Genomic DNA, 16,645 nt, shown 5'->3' on the forward strand with positions numbered 1-16,645 from the left:
CATCTTGAAAAAGAGTTAAAAACATATTTAATTTAAAATTTTTTAAAATTTTAATTCGTGCTTCCTTTTTTAAAATTAAATATGTTTTTAACTCTTTTTCAAGATGTCTTTTAACATGTTTTATTAATCATTTGTTCATATATATATATATATATATATATATATATATATATATATATATATATATATATACAGAGAGAGAGAGAGGGGGGGAGAGAAAGAGACACGCTGGATTGAACACGACAGAGGCATGCCTTTTTCCGATCTTGTTGGATATCTTTTCTATTTGCCGAGCGGTCTTTTTAATTTCGGCAGGCGTTATATACACCGGATATCATTTAACACCCAGGCAAATATACTAACAGTATTTAATAACTAACATGAGACTAAATTAATAAACTATAAAATTGGAAAATCGAAACTAAAACAATAAAAAATAAAATAACTCGCCACACTTTTTTCCTGCACCCACCTTTGTAGCCAATGGAAAAAATATTATAAATACACCATCCTCAAAGGAAAAGAAAATGGAAAGGAAACGGAAAAGAAAACAACAACAATTGCTCCTGACGACAATCGGATGCCCAATAGATAGCGCTTGAGAAAAATATGACCGACCAAAAACTTCTGCGCGCCATTCTGTATATAAGGCCTGCCGAAATTAAACAGACCGCTCGGCAAATAGAAAAGATATTCAACAAGATCGGAAAAAGGAATAACTCTGTATATATATAGTGTTATAATGGAATAATTCCAGGAGAATTTTCTGCATCTTAATCAATTAGGAAGTGAAATATTAGTGAGCAAAATTACAAGAACCGCTATAATCACCAATAAAATTAATTACATAAAAATATATAAAATATTAACTACATAAGACTCAATTTTTTGAATTCATAGTAATATATTACAAATACAATATAGAAAATTTAAATGTATTATAAGATAATATTTATTTCAAACTAATTTTAACATGAAAACATACAGATAGTTTTAAAACTTTGTATATAACCTTTTTTTATATATCTTTTATTAGATTTATTTTCCATGACTATTAACTCTATGACGCGCGTATAATCTTCATTCTCTTTCCCTTCTCTTTCTCAGAGATTCTAGACTAATTAAACCATATGACAGGCTGCGGATGGTCACTCTCTTCCTTCTTTTTTCTTTCTTCTTCTCTTTCCCTTACGCGCAGTTTATTTCCTTCTCTCTATATCCGTATATTTCTCCCTCTTCTTCCTAGGTTAGTAAACGCGTGTCAAGTCATTTACGTGTAAGAACGTGCATATTTAGGGGCGCGCGCGCGCGCGTGTGTGTGTGTGTGTGTGTGTTGTAGTGTGTGTGTGTGTGTGTGTGTGTGTCTGTTGTTACGTAGGGCTACCGGACAGCCGTTTTAGGTGTCATAATGTTCTTGTTGTTGTTTTTTTTTTTTTTTTTTTTTTCATCCCTCCCATGCTAACTTAACTCGCACCCTCTCTATAAGATGTATTAAGTGGATTGCTACTACCACCCCCTCTGGTTTTTTACGGTCGGGGTCCGATTCTTTTTCTTTCTTTATTTCAGTATCAAAAATGTAATTGTCTAGTTTAGATGCTTGAAAATAACATAAGGTTGAAATAAATTATTGCATCGACAATTATGTAATTTCCGTGTTATATATATATATATATATATATATATATATATATATATATATATATATATATATATATAGAGGGCATTTCCGGATGTTCTCGGGTTTTTTTCGTTTTTTTTTTCGTTTTTCTTTCTTTTCTTTTTCGCCGGTTTTACTATTCATATATGACAAATGAAGACATGGTAAATTAAAGCAGCACAAATGGCTTCTGCTGGTTTTGTATTTGTGCAACATTTAGGCAAACCAAATTAAGACACGGCAAATGAAGGTACGACAAATGGCTCCTACTGTGTTTTTTTATCGTAAAAACTCTTTTTAAAAAATAAAACACCTTTTTTAAGACTTAGGACGATATTAAAATAAATACAAGTCAAACATAAAAAAAAAAAAATTATTCCCTTTATTTTTTAAATTGTATATTTTTTACGTTTTTTGAGATGAGGATTAGATATTCGTATTATTATTTTGATTCTTCGGACTACTGTTCTCATATTGAGTGTTGTTTTCACAACGTTTCGGTTGATATACTCTCCGACTTTCTTTAGATGTGTCTTGTTCGCAAGAACCCGTGGCGCAGTCGGTAGAGTACTTGGAAAAATTGTAAAAGTGATATTCTCCTGAAGGTTGAAAGTTCGATTCTCAGTGTGGGCGACTGAAAAATACAATTGCGAATTACTTAGGACTTCTATTCACTCATGACTGACTGAACGAGAGCATGCCACCTTCCCCATGAAGTAAATAAAGGGTTCCGTTCAAATTCCCGAGTTCGATAGAAACTATTCCGAGTTCGACAAGATACACCTGGAGAGGGTCGGAGGTTGCCTTGACCGAGGTGTTGTGAAGTTGACATCAATATCAGAGCGGTAGTCCGAAGAATCCAAATACTATGTATATTTTTATAGTAAGTTTTTATATTTTTTATAATAAATGTTTACAAATGGAAGGTAAATAGATGAACAAACTATTTAATGCCTCTAAATCTTGGCCCATCAATCTGAAAAAGAAGTTACTTTTACAGAAATTTTTGTGAAAAAAAAAACAGCATGCCAGTTCGTCTAAATTAAAATCAGTTGCTTATTGTTGTTATTGGTTTCAATGGGATTTCTAAATATCGCACGAATACAGAATCAGCGCGAGCTATATGTCGTGCATTTTCTACTTGTGTAGAATATAATTTAGTATCTACCGAGGTTAGGTCCTGGATATGACCTTAAACTATATCCGATGGTGAAGCCCCAGCTTGCGGGCTTTGGGGAATGTGGAGCCACCGCTTAATTGCCATTGCTGCCAGGTCCACTCTGACGCGGAGTGGTAAAAGCTGTTAGGGTCCCATCTATGGGTTAAATAGAACCGACTTTAAAAATATATTCTAGCAAAAACTTTTTCTTCAAAATCACTGGATTCGGCATTAAATAACTCGAAAAGAGTTGATATGCCGTAAAACAAAAACAACCAACCATCTACCTAGGTTCGAGCCCTAGTAGAATACAGTTTCTATATATATGGGTAAGATTCTAATCTTAATCAATCGAGGAACGGGGAGTCACCCTATTATATCTCCATAATAAATAAGTAGTATATATATATATATATATATATATATATATATATATATATATATAAATTTGTAATCCACATACAGTACTGTTTCGTTGTATCACAACTCATCAGTGTGGCTAGACATACACGCTTCCCCAGCCGTGGATCGAACCTACAACCGTCGCGTTGACAGTCGACCATCGGACAGTCTAACCATCGGACCACGAATCAGTGCTGTAAATATTTCTCCTAGATTTGTATTAAATCCACACCTGCCGGTCGCATATATATATATATATATATATATATATATATATATATATATATATATATATATATATATATATGAGCATACACTTAATAAAATATGTTAAAAAACACTTTGAAAAGAGTTAAAAACATATTTAATCTGAAAAGGAAACACTAGATAAATGGATAGTCCTTAATCCGCGGAGTTTCGAAGAAATACTTTCCTTCTCATCAGAGGGTAGGAATTAGCAAAATGCGGGATCGGATTTTTTATGCAGAAGTATTTGATGAAACAACAAGTAAGTCAAAGATCTTGCTTGAAAACAAAAATGTGAAGCAGAGGGAATATGGTAAAGAAAAAGGTGATTACACACGAATGGATAGTCTGGTAGAAGATAAAAAAATCCAATGACGGTAAAATCCAAATGTAAAACTTCAAGAAAGTTAAAAGAATTTCCATTTGTACAAGTAAAATCCAAGGAAATCCCGTAATTGGAAGAAGATGGTCCATAATAACCCAAAGGCAGAAATCCATGGAATAATTCACAAAAATGTGTACAAGGAAAAAAAAAGAAAAGATTCCAATAATATTAATAAAAGAACCATAGGATGTGCTTTTCACTCTACTTCCGAGACATAAATATAAATAATAAAGATCTGGGAAGAGAAAGAAGAGAAAAAAAGATGATAAAGTTAAATATAAAAAAGGGAAACAAAAGTAAAAATGACCCAGACAGGAAATGTTAAAGGCACGAAAAAATATATAGAGCAAAATAATATAGGTCAACTGAAATGTACAGGTCATCACTTAAAAAAATGTCAGAAAGAGTTGTTAAACGACACTAAAAGCAAAAATAAAAAATAAAATAATAAAATATAATAAAAAATAAAATATAAAATAAAATAAGAATAAAAATAAAAAATAAAAATTATTCGAGGGGAGAGGATGGCCGGTATCTGCAAATTCAGGAAAAAAAGTAAGTAAATGCATATAGTTAAATGAAAGTGTGGGTAGATTGATATATTAGATAGATTGGAAAGTTTAAAGAACAAAACAGAAAGTGCAGATTAAAAATCGGCCATGCAAAGAAGAGATAAATAATTAAAATAAAGGATTATTAAATTATAAAGTATTAAGAAGTATGTCGAAAAACCATAAAGTTAAAGAAAAATCTTTATATCTATATACAGGGTAAAAGTACTAACTATGTAATTTCAAAATTGCCATAATTAAATTTGGACTTATGTTTACAGAAAGAGATCAGTTTATTTTTAGAATTTATTATATTGTTACTTTGAGGGGAAGTAATTATAGTTATAGCTTCGGTTGTGCAGAGCGACACGATTTAGAGCCTGGAGTATAAGACTTAACTTTTTTTATAATAGTCCATTTGATTGAGAAAGGGGTATTGTTAGAGTTAAGTATTTTAATCAAAGTGGTTAGAGAAGTTCCTTGGTTATTATTAGAATTATGGATGTTAAAAGAAGAAATGTGGTTTGATATTCTTTTCTTAATTAATGTTGAAATAGCGCCGATATATGTATCTATTTTATTAAAAGCTCGAGGTCTGGTATTAATATTAATTTGCTGATTTGTATTAGTTAAATAGTTTGAATTTTGTTCATAGTTAACCGTCGGTGGGACAATGTCTGTATGAGGAATATTTTGGAGGGGATAATGAGTGTTGTTAGTGTTAGGATAGCTGTTAGGAGAAATATTATTCTCATTAATATTATGATTATTATTATTATTATCAATATTATTACTAGTTGTATGATTGTAGATGGCAGGGCTGCTCGAGTGGTGTATTGGATTAGTAACTATATCAGATGGAGGATGGGAAGAAGAACTTGAAGACGAAATATTAGTGTCTGTTATGGGGGGATTGCGTTGGAGCTCAGTAATAGTGCAAGAATATATAACATCTTTATGGATGCAATCATTATTGAGTGGGCAAAGATGTTTGTTATTACAATTACAGTTAGTTTTGGGTTTAATTAAAAGGGATTTTTGGGGCTGATTTTATTTTTTTGTTATTAGATGTTCAGATTTTTTGTGCTAAATTAGGAATTGTTTAATAAGAAAATCCGGATTGAATTTTTATAGGTATATTAGTTTTGACATTTAGGCTAAATGGAGGATTAAACCAAACATTTTTCTTTCTCCTGATGCGACTAGGTGGGTTAGAGGCATTGCGATTAGTATTTTGCTTTCGATTATAATTGTAGACTGGTTCATTGTTATTGATAGCGGCAGATCTTGTTATTTGAACTGGTTTCTTACGAGTCATATTGTGTGTGATTACAGATTTAAGGCGGCCTGCAGGAGGAGCATAATTGTTGTATTCATTTGTTGTATTTTATTATATATAGAAATATATATATATTGTGTGTGTGTAATAAATACATTTTTTTTCAATTATAATCACTTTTTGTATATACCAACCTTTTTTTTGCTTAGAAGTTCAGTGTATATTAAAGCCAACAACAGAGCAAATATAAAAGGATAACTGTATAGTTATAAAGGATAACAGCAGAGTTACAATCCAAAATCAAAATATCTATTTTTCATGCAAAACAGCTCCTCCAACATGTCAACATGTCAGTATATTTGTTACAGATTCGTTTCGTTATGCAGAGAAAATGTTTATTTTTAAGTGGACATCTCTCAACAGTTGGTCGTCCATCAACCAACTTGCTCTAGATCGGAAAGAATGACGAAAATAAGTCATGTGGGTTCGCAATCCGCCCAAAGTGGAAGGGTGAAAAATAATTGTCATAGGCAAATAAACAACCGCCAAGTTAAAATAATATCCATACCCACCTGCTGATATAGCTTGACCATAGGATGTCGAAGGAAGGAGTATAGATTGGAGGTTGAAGGAAGAGGGAGACACTCTTCCTTCAATCCCCAATCTCTACCCCTTTCCTTCACCACACATCCCTCCACAACCCCTACTTCTCTCATTCACAAAATATACAACCCCACTTCCTTCCAAATACATAATAATAAAAAAAAAACTTATGTACTCTTGACTCTCTTTTCAATATTGCTCCCTTTTTATGGTCTGATGAAGTGGTCTCCTTGAATTAGGATTCCATTGAAACACTTATGCTTTCTATAATAAATAGATTATATGTATGTGTGTGCGCGCGTGTGTGTGTGTGAGTGTGTAGATTGGGTTATCCGAAGGTGGCTCCCTAGTCTAAAATAACTGTGATACAATATGCCAAAATTATCTCTTAGCCATGCCAAACAGCCTGGCGTTCAGTGAGCCTAAAGAAATGTTAAGTACTAGTTTTTAAAATTAATCTTGCTTTTAAGAAATGTGTACATGCTCGTTTATTTTTTCTTTGCTTTTGTTTTATTTGTATTTATTCATCGTCTGTATTTGTCTTTTTTTTGCCAACCTTATCTTGACTAAAACTGGAATTCGTTTCCACCCCCCCTAATAGGCAAACTACTGTTTCACTCTTATATTCCAAGTAAACTAAGGGGGAAAAGTCCCAGAAGTTTCAGAAACCTGGACTTTTTTTTCCAAACTAGAAGATACGACTTTATATTAGTAATATACTTAATATCTACAATCACTATAAACTCGCTTGTATTGAATGTGACTTCCTTGCTATCTACACACCATGGAATATAGTTTGCCTTACTTTCAATTATATATGTACCTGAAATATACAGTGATCTTAGATACGTCACTATGACTTTCTGAATAGATACACAATGCGTTGTGCCTGCTCTAATTGACTGTCGTTAAGTACGAATTCCGACGCGCCACGTAGTCTTATTACGGTGGTAGAAACACCCCTCTCTTGCGGGTTACCTATATCCAATATATTCATTTCCTTCAATACGACTGCCATTGTCTGATTTGCATGTTAAATAAATAAAAACAAATCTTTTTTTTGTCTCTATAACTAAATTTTACTTGAATATAAATTCTAAAAATTAATTCTACTGTATTCTGTAAGTTAATCCTCTTCTGAACACTAAGTCTACCCTACTCCCCTAGCTGCTACTAGCACTCATACATTACACACGCTAAATATAAAGTCATTCTGCAACGCTTTATTCTATTTCTAAGCTAATATATAAATACATAAATAAATAAAATTAACCCAGTAACATTCACTACCCACGTGGGGTCGCAGAAATACCTGGATTAGGACCCAGGCGCTGAGTAAACCCTCTCGGTGCTGATAGACTCGTAGATCTCCCCAGGTCATCTGTCTAGGAGAAGGAAAACTCTGAAGCTAAACCTAAGGGGAGGGAGGTCCCTCCATTCTTGGATGGCATCCTTCCTAGAGCTAGTTATTCGAACAAATTACCGGTCTACAAACCTAAACTGCTTAAGGAGTAGATAGGCACTGTCTATCGCTCGGCTTCCATACTCCTTCTTTGCCTATTAGACAGGCGTAGAGGTCGAAGCACAGGGATTCGACAGAAACACTCAGTGGTCGATCTTGTTTCGTGACTAGGGCAATGAACGCCGATTCCCCCTCTCCCGACACATCCCACCCCCTCTTAACTGGGCAGTTGGGAGTGCTTGAACATCATAATGCCAGTTCAAGTATATTGGGTTGACCATCGTATGATGGGTTGAGGGAGCCGGATTGACAGTTCCTGGCTGCTGTTCCAGACTGGTAGTACAGGAGCCCTAACTCATTGGTAGCGCTTAGAGCGGCTGCTCCATCAACAGTTGAATGATATCGGGATGTCTGTAGTGCCATGTCGCGCATGGAAAGGGACCGTACACTCATCCTCGGTGGGCTTTCCTGAGGCCATAGTCCTAGTAGATGGAAGGTCAGCTGATGGTCTACTTGTGTTGCATGCCTGGTTTTCTGCATAACCAATTGTTCAGCACTCCTTACCTAACTGAAACTTAAAAAAAAATGACAGTACAATCTAAAATTACGCTTAAACCAGGACAAAACACAAAGAAAATCAAATTGCCTCCTTCCTTAAGATGTGCATCTACTAACATCCGTGGGCTTAGAACAAATTTAAATGATGTTGAAGCATTTCTCCTAACAAACACCCCGGATATCTTAGAACTAACTGAGACAAACCTACACTCCTCTATTCCCTCTAACTACTTTAACATGTCCGGATATCTCCCACTCTGCCGTAAGGACTCTGACAGACATATGCACGGGCTTGGAGTGTATATTCAAAACATCCTCCCCTTGGCTAGAGAAATAAAATTAGAATCGGACGATCAAGCCTTTATGTGCTTTAGACTTAATATGCAACATAATATTAGTTACTTTTATTTTCTCTACCGCTCTCCCTCGACCCAGAACTGTACCCTAATAAACAAAGTCTCTGAGAGCTTGGATACAGACGTTTCCCTCGACACTAGCGCACAAGTTCATGTATTTGGTGACTTCAATGTCCACCACAGTAACTGGCTTGAATTCTCTAATTACACAGACGAAGCTGGTACCACAACACAGAGGTTCTCTATGCCTCATTCCCTCTCACAGACAGTTACGTTTCCAACCCGTTTCCCTGACCAGCAAGAGCAACACGCATCACTTTTAGATCTGTTTCTGACCACAATTCCTGATGATTGTGTTACGAACGCCCAAAACCCACTTGGGAATGCTGATCATGTAGTGATAATAGTTAAAATCACCCTAAACTCTAGAGGCAAAATGGAAGAGACATTACTCAAAACAACGAGATATTATAAAAAGGCCAACTGGGAAGCCATCAGGCATCTCATTAGAGGCGCCAAATGGCGAAATATCTTTTCAATTCCTGCTGAACAGTGCTCAAATGAGACCACTGAATGGTTCAAAACAGCAATTGAAGCGCATGTCCCCACGCGGAAATTTTATAGCAAGCCCCACTCTCCCCAATGGTTTACATGTGCAGCTGCTATCGCGCAAAGGCAGCAGGCGTTCCACATATTTAACCGACATAAATTCAGTTCAAACAGACAGAAGTATATAGTAGCCAGAAGTAACTGTAAGAAAGAAATAGCGACAGTCAAGAGAGAATTTACTGAAACCACCAAAAAACGCATCGAAGCTCAGAAATTAGGAACCCATGACTTCTGGAAAATCTACAACAGTGTAGTAAATAATGGGCAATCAACAATTCCCCCACTATCCAACAATCATGAAGTTGTTTGCTCAGCAACCGAAAAGGCTAACATGCTTGCCAGTCGGTTTGCCTCCAACTCCATACTAGACCCTGCTAACCACCCTCTCCCAGACTTTCCTTTGCGGAGAGACGCCACACTTGACGATCTGAAAACCACCCCTTCTCAGGTGCATACCATTATAACATATCTTGATACTGCAAAAGCATGTGGACCTGATCTCATTTCGGCTGTGCTATTAAAAAAGTGATCCGCTGAAGTAGCTCCAATCCTCTCCAAACTTTACAACAAATGCCTGAATGAATTTTGCTTTCCTGCCTGCTGGAAAACTGCTTCTGTGGTACCAGTTTTCAAGAATTCTGGCGAAAGACCAGACCCAGCAAATTACTCCCCCATTAGCCTCCTCCCACTTTTTGACAAAATATTTTCGTCCATAATTAACCAAGCTCTAGTCCATCACCTTACAGATGCTAAATATCTTACCAACCAACAATATGGATTTAGGCAAGCCCGTTCCACAGCAGACATTCTAACTGTAATCTCTTAGCGTATATACCATTCACTTGACAAAGCAGGGGAGGGTAGAGCGGTAGCTCTAGATATATTTAAGGCTTTTGACAGGGTATGGCACGAAGGTCTTCTCAGGAAAATCAGATCATACGGTATCACTGGAAGAATACTTAACATAATTAAATTCTTCTTAGATAAGAAAAAAATCCAGGTTGTCCTCGATGGCCGTACATCTAAACAATATGATATAAATGCGGGAGTGTCTCGGGGGTCTATTCTTGGACTTCTATTATTCCTAATATTCATAAATGACCACCCTGACAAAATTGTCTGTTAGATGGGTATATATGCTGATGACACCGAGCTCTATAACAGGCACGACAGGAAAACAAATGAACACATATCTAAAGAAATGGCAGAAGCACTAGAGAATGACTTCCAATCCGTAGTGGAATGGGGAAAAACTGGATGGTCACATTTAATGCTGCCAAGACTACACTGGTGGCCTTCAATAACTACAAGAAACCTTCTCTACCACCAATAGCATGGCCAAAGACTCTTTATCTGAAAGCACATCTTTTAAACTCCTCGGCCTAACGTTTACAGGAAACATGAGTTGGAACAATTACATTGAGAGCATTGCTAGGACCGCTGCGAAAAAGGTAGGTTCTCTCTACCGTGCTAGGAAGCTACTAACCCCTGAAAGTATCCTGTACCTCTATAAGGTCACCATCCGCCCATGTATGGAGTATTGTTGTCATATTTGGGCCGGTGCATCTGCTACTAGTCTCTCACTCCTAGACAAAGTTCAAAAGAGAGTCGCCAACCAAATAGGTCCTGAACTATCATCCAAGCTTCAGCCTCTGTCCCATCGATGCAATGTAGCATCTCTCTGCGTGTTCTACATGTACTTTAACGGTGTATGTTCCGAGGAGCTGCAAATACTTGTACCCCCTCTACGTTAATACCCCCGACAAACCCGACAAGCAGAACAATCCCAACCCTTCACAGTAGAGATCCCTAGATGTAAGAGAGGCTTCTAATCCAGTAGTTTCTTTCTCAGAAAAGCTAGATCTTGGAAATCTCTGCCAGGTTCCTTCGTCCCCAACTGTACTGACATGCAGAAGTTCAAGTGTAACATGAACCGACATCTTTCTGCCCAACTCCCCACCTAGTACCCCAGTAGCCTGTGTCCCTAATAGTAGCCCCCTACATCAAACTGGCAAAATATGTAGGTTCATTACCATAGGAAATGATAGGTGCTGAGTTAACAACACTGACAAGGCCCGGAAAACTCGTCACCGGAAAACTCATCCATAAAAAAACTCGTCTACTGAAAACGGTCCATTTTTGTTAGGTAGGGAAACTGGTCCATTATTGAATGGGAGCAATGGTAATTAAAGGGTGGCTCCACACTCTCCAAAGCCCACAAGCTGGGGCCTCACCACTGGATATAGTTTAAGGTCATATCCAGGGCCCCCATTGAGGGACTTTTACCCTCTGCATGGGGGCAGTCGGTGTATTCTAATGCCCCACCGACAGGGCCAGCAGACCTTGACCACATGCATACATACATACATACATACAGACAGGTGAGATTTATATTATAGAAGTTTACAATATTTATTTTTATTTTTTCTAACGATATTTTTTAAGTATATAAAAAAAAAATTTCTTAATAAACAGGGGGAGGGTTCTATTCGCCTCTGGAATTTTCCAGTATATATATATTTTTTTTTTTTGCTTCGATTAATTTGTTACTAATACCATATGCCCTGAAGCGACCTGTTACCGGTAATCGAGATAAAGTGGCAACAAGGCACGTACACATATTTCTTGGAAAAATTAATAAAAAATACCGCCAGATTGGCGTAAAAAATAATGATGTAGATTTATTTATTGGAGAGTTACATGGAGTAGAGGTTTATTATCTAGATAGTTCTTATGGTAGAAATCCTTCTGACTGAGGAAATTGTTTTTTTATAGCTGGTTTAAGGAGTAAAGGTTATTAAAAAGAGGAGCTCATAGAATAGTTAAACTCCACATGGTTTAGAGTTCATGGTAAAAGATTGTGTTGAAAACATGTGTTTTTTAAAATAAGAGTTCATGGGAATAATTAAAAGTTTGTTCGTTACGAATTGCAACAAGAAAATGCCGCGGGGATTTCCTTACGTTAGCTGTAAGCGTTGCCATTTTTTTAGGGTCCTTTTTCTGAGCGTCTTAGTCCTGGAGAATTACATATTTTGTACACACGTGGTGAAGGCTTTGCTTAGTGTCGCGAAGGGAAAACCCGTCCTACCACGTCGAACTCTAGCCTTCTAAAGAGGAAGGGAGAAGTCCCTTATTTCCTGTCACGTGATATTTTTGAGAACCGGAAACGGTGGCTTCTAAAAAAATGTTCCTTGTCAAGTTTGGTTCCGGCGTAGTTGCTACAGCCCTAACTCATTGTTAAAAAAAACTCTACTTCCGTTATTCAAGAATCTTTTTTATTTCAGTTTTTTGTTTATTGTTTTGTTTTGGAGGGAGATATAGTTTTTAAAACGCTCTCCCCCTCCCTAAATTATACGTAAAAAATATTTAATTTATTTGCTTTTGGGGAAGGGGGGATGTTTTTAATAACTATATCAACCTCGGTATTTTCTTTACTTTTTATTTTTTTGGAGCAGTTATCGAGACTCCCAAGATGGGTTTCTATCATGTCGAAAATTCTTTTTTGTTCTAAAGTAACACTCGATACTACATTTTTAAAACTGAATAAGAGAAATGTAATTTATTTCATGTTTAAGATAAGTTTAACCCCTAAAAACTTACAAATCTAGGTAGAAAACGAATACTCGATTGTATCTTTTTAAATAAGAGTAAACAAGCAAAAATATTTCTTCTGCTTCTTTTTCTCTACTCTGGAAAACAGAGTTGTCTCTGCATTACAAGAATTGTGTTTCGTAAAACATTTTTTTCACTAATACTAACAATTAGTATAGATATCCCGAAAAATTGAACCATAGGAGAAAAAATATCATAGTGAGCCCTGGAGATTGAACCTTCTTCATGATCTACGGACCCACACCCAAATCCACTGTTCGAATTCTTGTAATGCAGAGCCAACCCTCTTTTCCGTAGTAGATACATGAAGCATGTTTTCAACAACCGAAGAAGGTCGCAGGTTGCAGCGACCGAAACGTTGATGAGAATAATAGTCCGATTTATCAAAATAATACAAACATGGTAAATATGTATGCTAAATTTGAAACAGATCCTTTGCTGATTGATTGAGATTGTCGGACTGACTTCCTCATCTTGGTTGTTATTGTCACAACGTTTCAGCCGTTTTACCCTCCGGCCTTCATCAGGTGTTTTGTATCGAACTGGGGAGCCGTTTGTTAGGAGTCTAGAACCCAACCCTTTATTATTATTACGGGGGTACCGTGTTCAGACTCCGGCTAGGCTCTGGGACATAGTTGCTGATTCTCTGTTTTGAATGTTACTTTTTCACTGCCTTGGTTCAGGATTGAACTCAGCACCTTTGGGTAACTGTAAACTTTGATACAACGTCTAGGATCACTCGGCCATATGTCACTAGGACAATTCTTAGTTGGTTTTTGTTAATGTTAAACCTATGTTGTTATTCAAGGTTTTCTCTCTCTATCAGAGGTGTCCAAATTGCATTCCGCTCTATGCTTGGTTTGCTCAGTAGGTTTTTATGTCCGAGCATGTGAGCTGTTTCTTTAAGTTTTCTCACTTCCCAGTGGGTCTCCCTGTTTATTATTTTTACTTATCCATCCAAACATGGTTGGCTATACCCGATTTTTCCGTCTCCCCTTTAGTTATCGTTTTTCGGTGTTCTTCCACCCTTACTTTAAGGGGGCGGCATGTTTACCCCTTGTAAACCTTTCTGCAACTGCATGGGATGGAGTATATGCAGTTTTTGGTCATGTTCTCCTCCATGCGGGGCTTCACTCGTACCAGGTGTCGTCTGTGTGTTGACTCGCTCTTGGATACCGTCCTGATGTTGTAGGGGGCACATATTCTCTGAATCTTTTCGGAGAGGCCTCGTATGTATGGTAGGCAGACCGTTGGAGGTTTTTGGGTTTCATTCTCCTCTCTTATACTATTAACACGTCTGGTGGATAGTATGTTATCGAGGTAGTTGTTACGACGGAGGGTATTCTTCAACCTGACCATTTCTTGGTGGTATGTAAAGGTGTCTCTGCTCGATGTTGTAAGCAGCGTGCGATTCCATGTTTGATACTGTATGGGTGATGGGAGTTGAAGTTTAGGTATTGTCCGGTGAAGGTAGGCTTGCGATATACGGATGTCTTAAACCCATGCTCTGTGCGTGATATGAGTATATCAAGGAAGGCCAGTTGGTTATCTTTTTCTTTCTCAATTGTGAACTGTATCGATGGTCTTATTGAGTTCACATGGTCTAGGAGAGCCTGGATGTCTTCCTGATGGGGCCAGAGTATGAAGGTGTCATCAACGTACCTTAGCCACATGGTGGGCTTTAAGGGAGCTGAACCTAAGGCCATGTCTTCGAAGTATTCCATGTATATGTTCGCCATCACTGGTGATAATGGCGAGCCCATAGCTAGCCCCTCCTCTTGTCGATATAGGTCAGTACCCATTCTGAAGTAGGTTGTTTCTATGCAGAATGTCAGCATTTCCATTAAGTTTGGCAATGGTACACATGTGCGCTCTTCTATGGAAAGGTCCGCAGCTAGTTTGTCTTGAATTACTGCTAGTGCCTCACTAGTTGGGACCTTAGTGAACAGGCTAACCACATCTAGGTTTACCATTTGGTTTGTACTGATGGGTGCTCCCTTAATCAGTTCCGTGAAGTGGGCAGAATTCTTTACATGTGTTGCTGACTTGCCTGCTAATGGGTTTATTATATCCACAAGGTACCTGCTCAGTGGGTGGCATGCTGAGCCTCGGCAGCTCACTATGGGTCTGAGTGGAATAACGTCTTTGTGTATCTTGGGGAGACCGTACATATGTGGTAGCTTATTGTAATGCTGGACAAGCTGTCTATATCTCATCGGAGCGATGTGTTCCTTGTTTTTGGTAAGGATTTGTAACAGCTTTCTTTCGCTATTCATCTGTTTTTGGTAAGGATTTGTAACAGCTTTCTTTTGCTATTTATCTGTTTGAAATCAGAATAAACTTGGCTCTAAAGATTATGCTTTCTTGCGAGATGCAGTTAAAAATGATGGTAATATACAACGAACGTTGAAATACTAACGGACTTTTAAATTTTTTAAACGATAATTTTAAACAATACAATTTGATTGATATCCTTTAAAAAAATATTGATATCCTTTAAAAATTATTGATATCCTTTAAAAAAATATTGATATCCTTTAAAAAAATATTGATTTCTTTAAAAAAAATTATTAATATCCTTTTAAAAAATTATTGATATCTTTTTTAAAAAGATGTGGGTATATTATCAACCATACAAATGGTAAATGATGACATCGAAATCAATGACCGGTGGGTTGGTCCATTTTTGACTTTGCTATCATAAGCCTACAAATCGCGCTGAACGTTGAATACTGTATCTCAGTTGAGTCGATTAAATACATTAGTAAACACGTGAATAAAGGCAACGATATTGCAGCTTTTAGCTTGCAATAAAACAAAAAAAGATAAGAAATGTAGGCATACATATTGATGAAATCGCACTGTATCAAGCTGAAATATACATAAGCAACCATGAAGTTGTAAGGCTAATTCTTTCGTTTTCCATACATGAACGACGTAGGGTTATTGTTTACTTTACAGCTTCAAATATGCAACAAGCAGCTCTGAATTTACCGGCTACAATATAAACGGCTTTTTTACATTATATCAAAACTAGCGGGGGTGTGGTCGCCCGACTTTGCCCGGGCGTTAAATACGCTTAACGGCTATATTTTAATTTGTCCAGATTTCGTATATATTATTTAAGAGTAAAAGGAAAAAAAATTAGGTGCTATCAGTGATGTAAAATAGGGGGGGGGGTCACCTCAAATACACAACCGGAATGTTCAAGTAAGATTATCGCTACAGTCCTCTATCTCTTCTCTCTCGTTGCCTTCTCTCCTGGCTGATCGGGAATCATCTCCCAGCACCCAGAAATGAACATCGTTTTATAGGTTCCATCTTCACGCACACACGAGATTATGCGAGAACGGACGAAATAAAAATGCTGGCCGCCATGTTTGTTCTTCCTTTTCTTCGCCTGAACTCACTCGCTGAGCACCCACGGTAAAACTTCTCTTTCTTGCTTCTAACCACATGCCTCCCTGATCTCAAGATCACATTTCATAGTCTCTCATCCACTGTGGCGGTCGCCTCTCTCTACTTGGCCTCTGAGCTGTCTCGTCCTCCTCCTGTGGCTGCAAACTCCCCTCCACTGCTTCGCCCTCAACTGGTCTGACGTCGAGAATGTGCCTCGGGACTCCTCCCACCACAATGTTGTTACTAGTGTTCCTCCCAGTCACGCGACCTCTACTCCATTGTGTGGTGCAGCGCGTCCCCGGTGGCTTCACCCATACCTCGTCCCTGAGTTTAATTGTTCCTGTGGCCTCTACTTCTCGGCTTGCCG

This window comes from Euprymna scolopes, chromosome 10, assembly GCF_053919585.1.
Source record: "Euprymna scolopes isolate OS-2025 chromosome 10, ASM5391958v1, whole genome shotgun sequence".
Taxonomy (NCBI): domain Eukaryota; kingdom Metazoa; phylum Mollusca; class Cephalopoda; order Sepiida; family Sepiolidae; genus Euprymna; species Euprymna scolopes.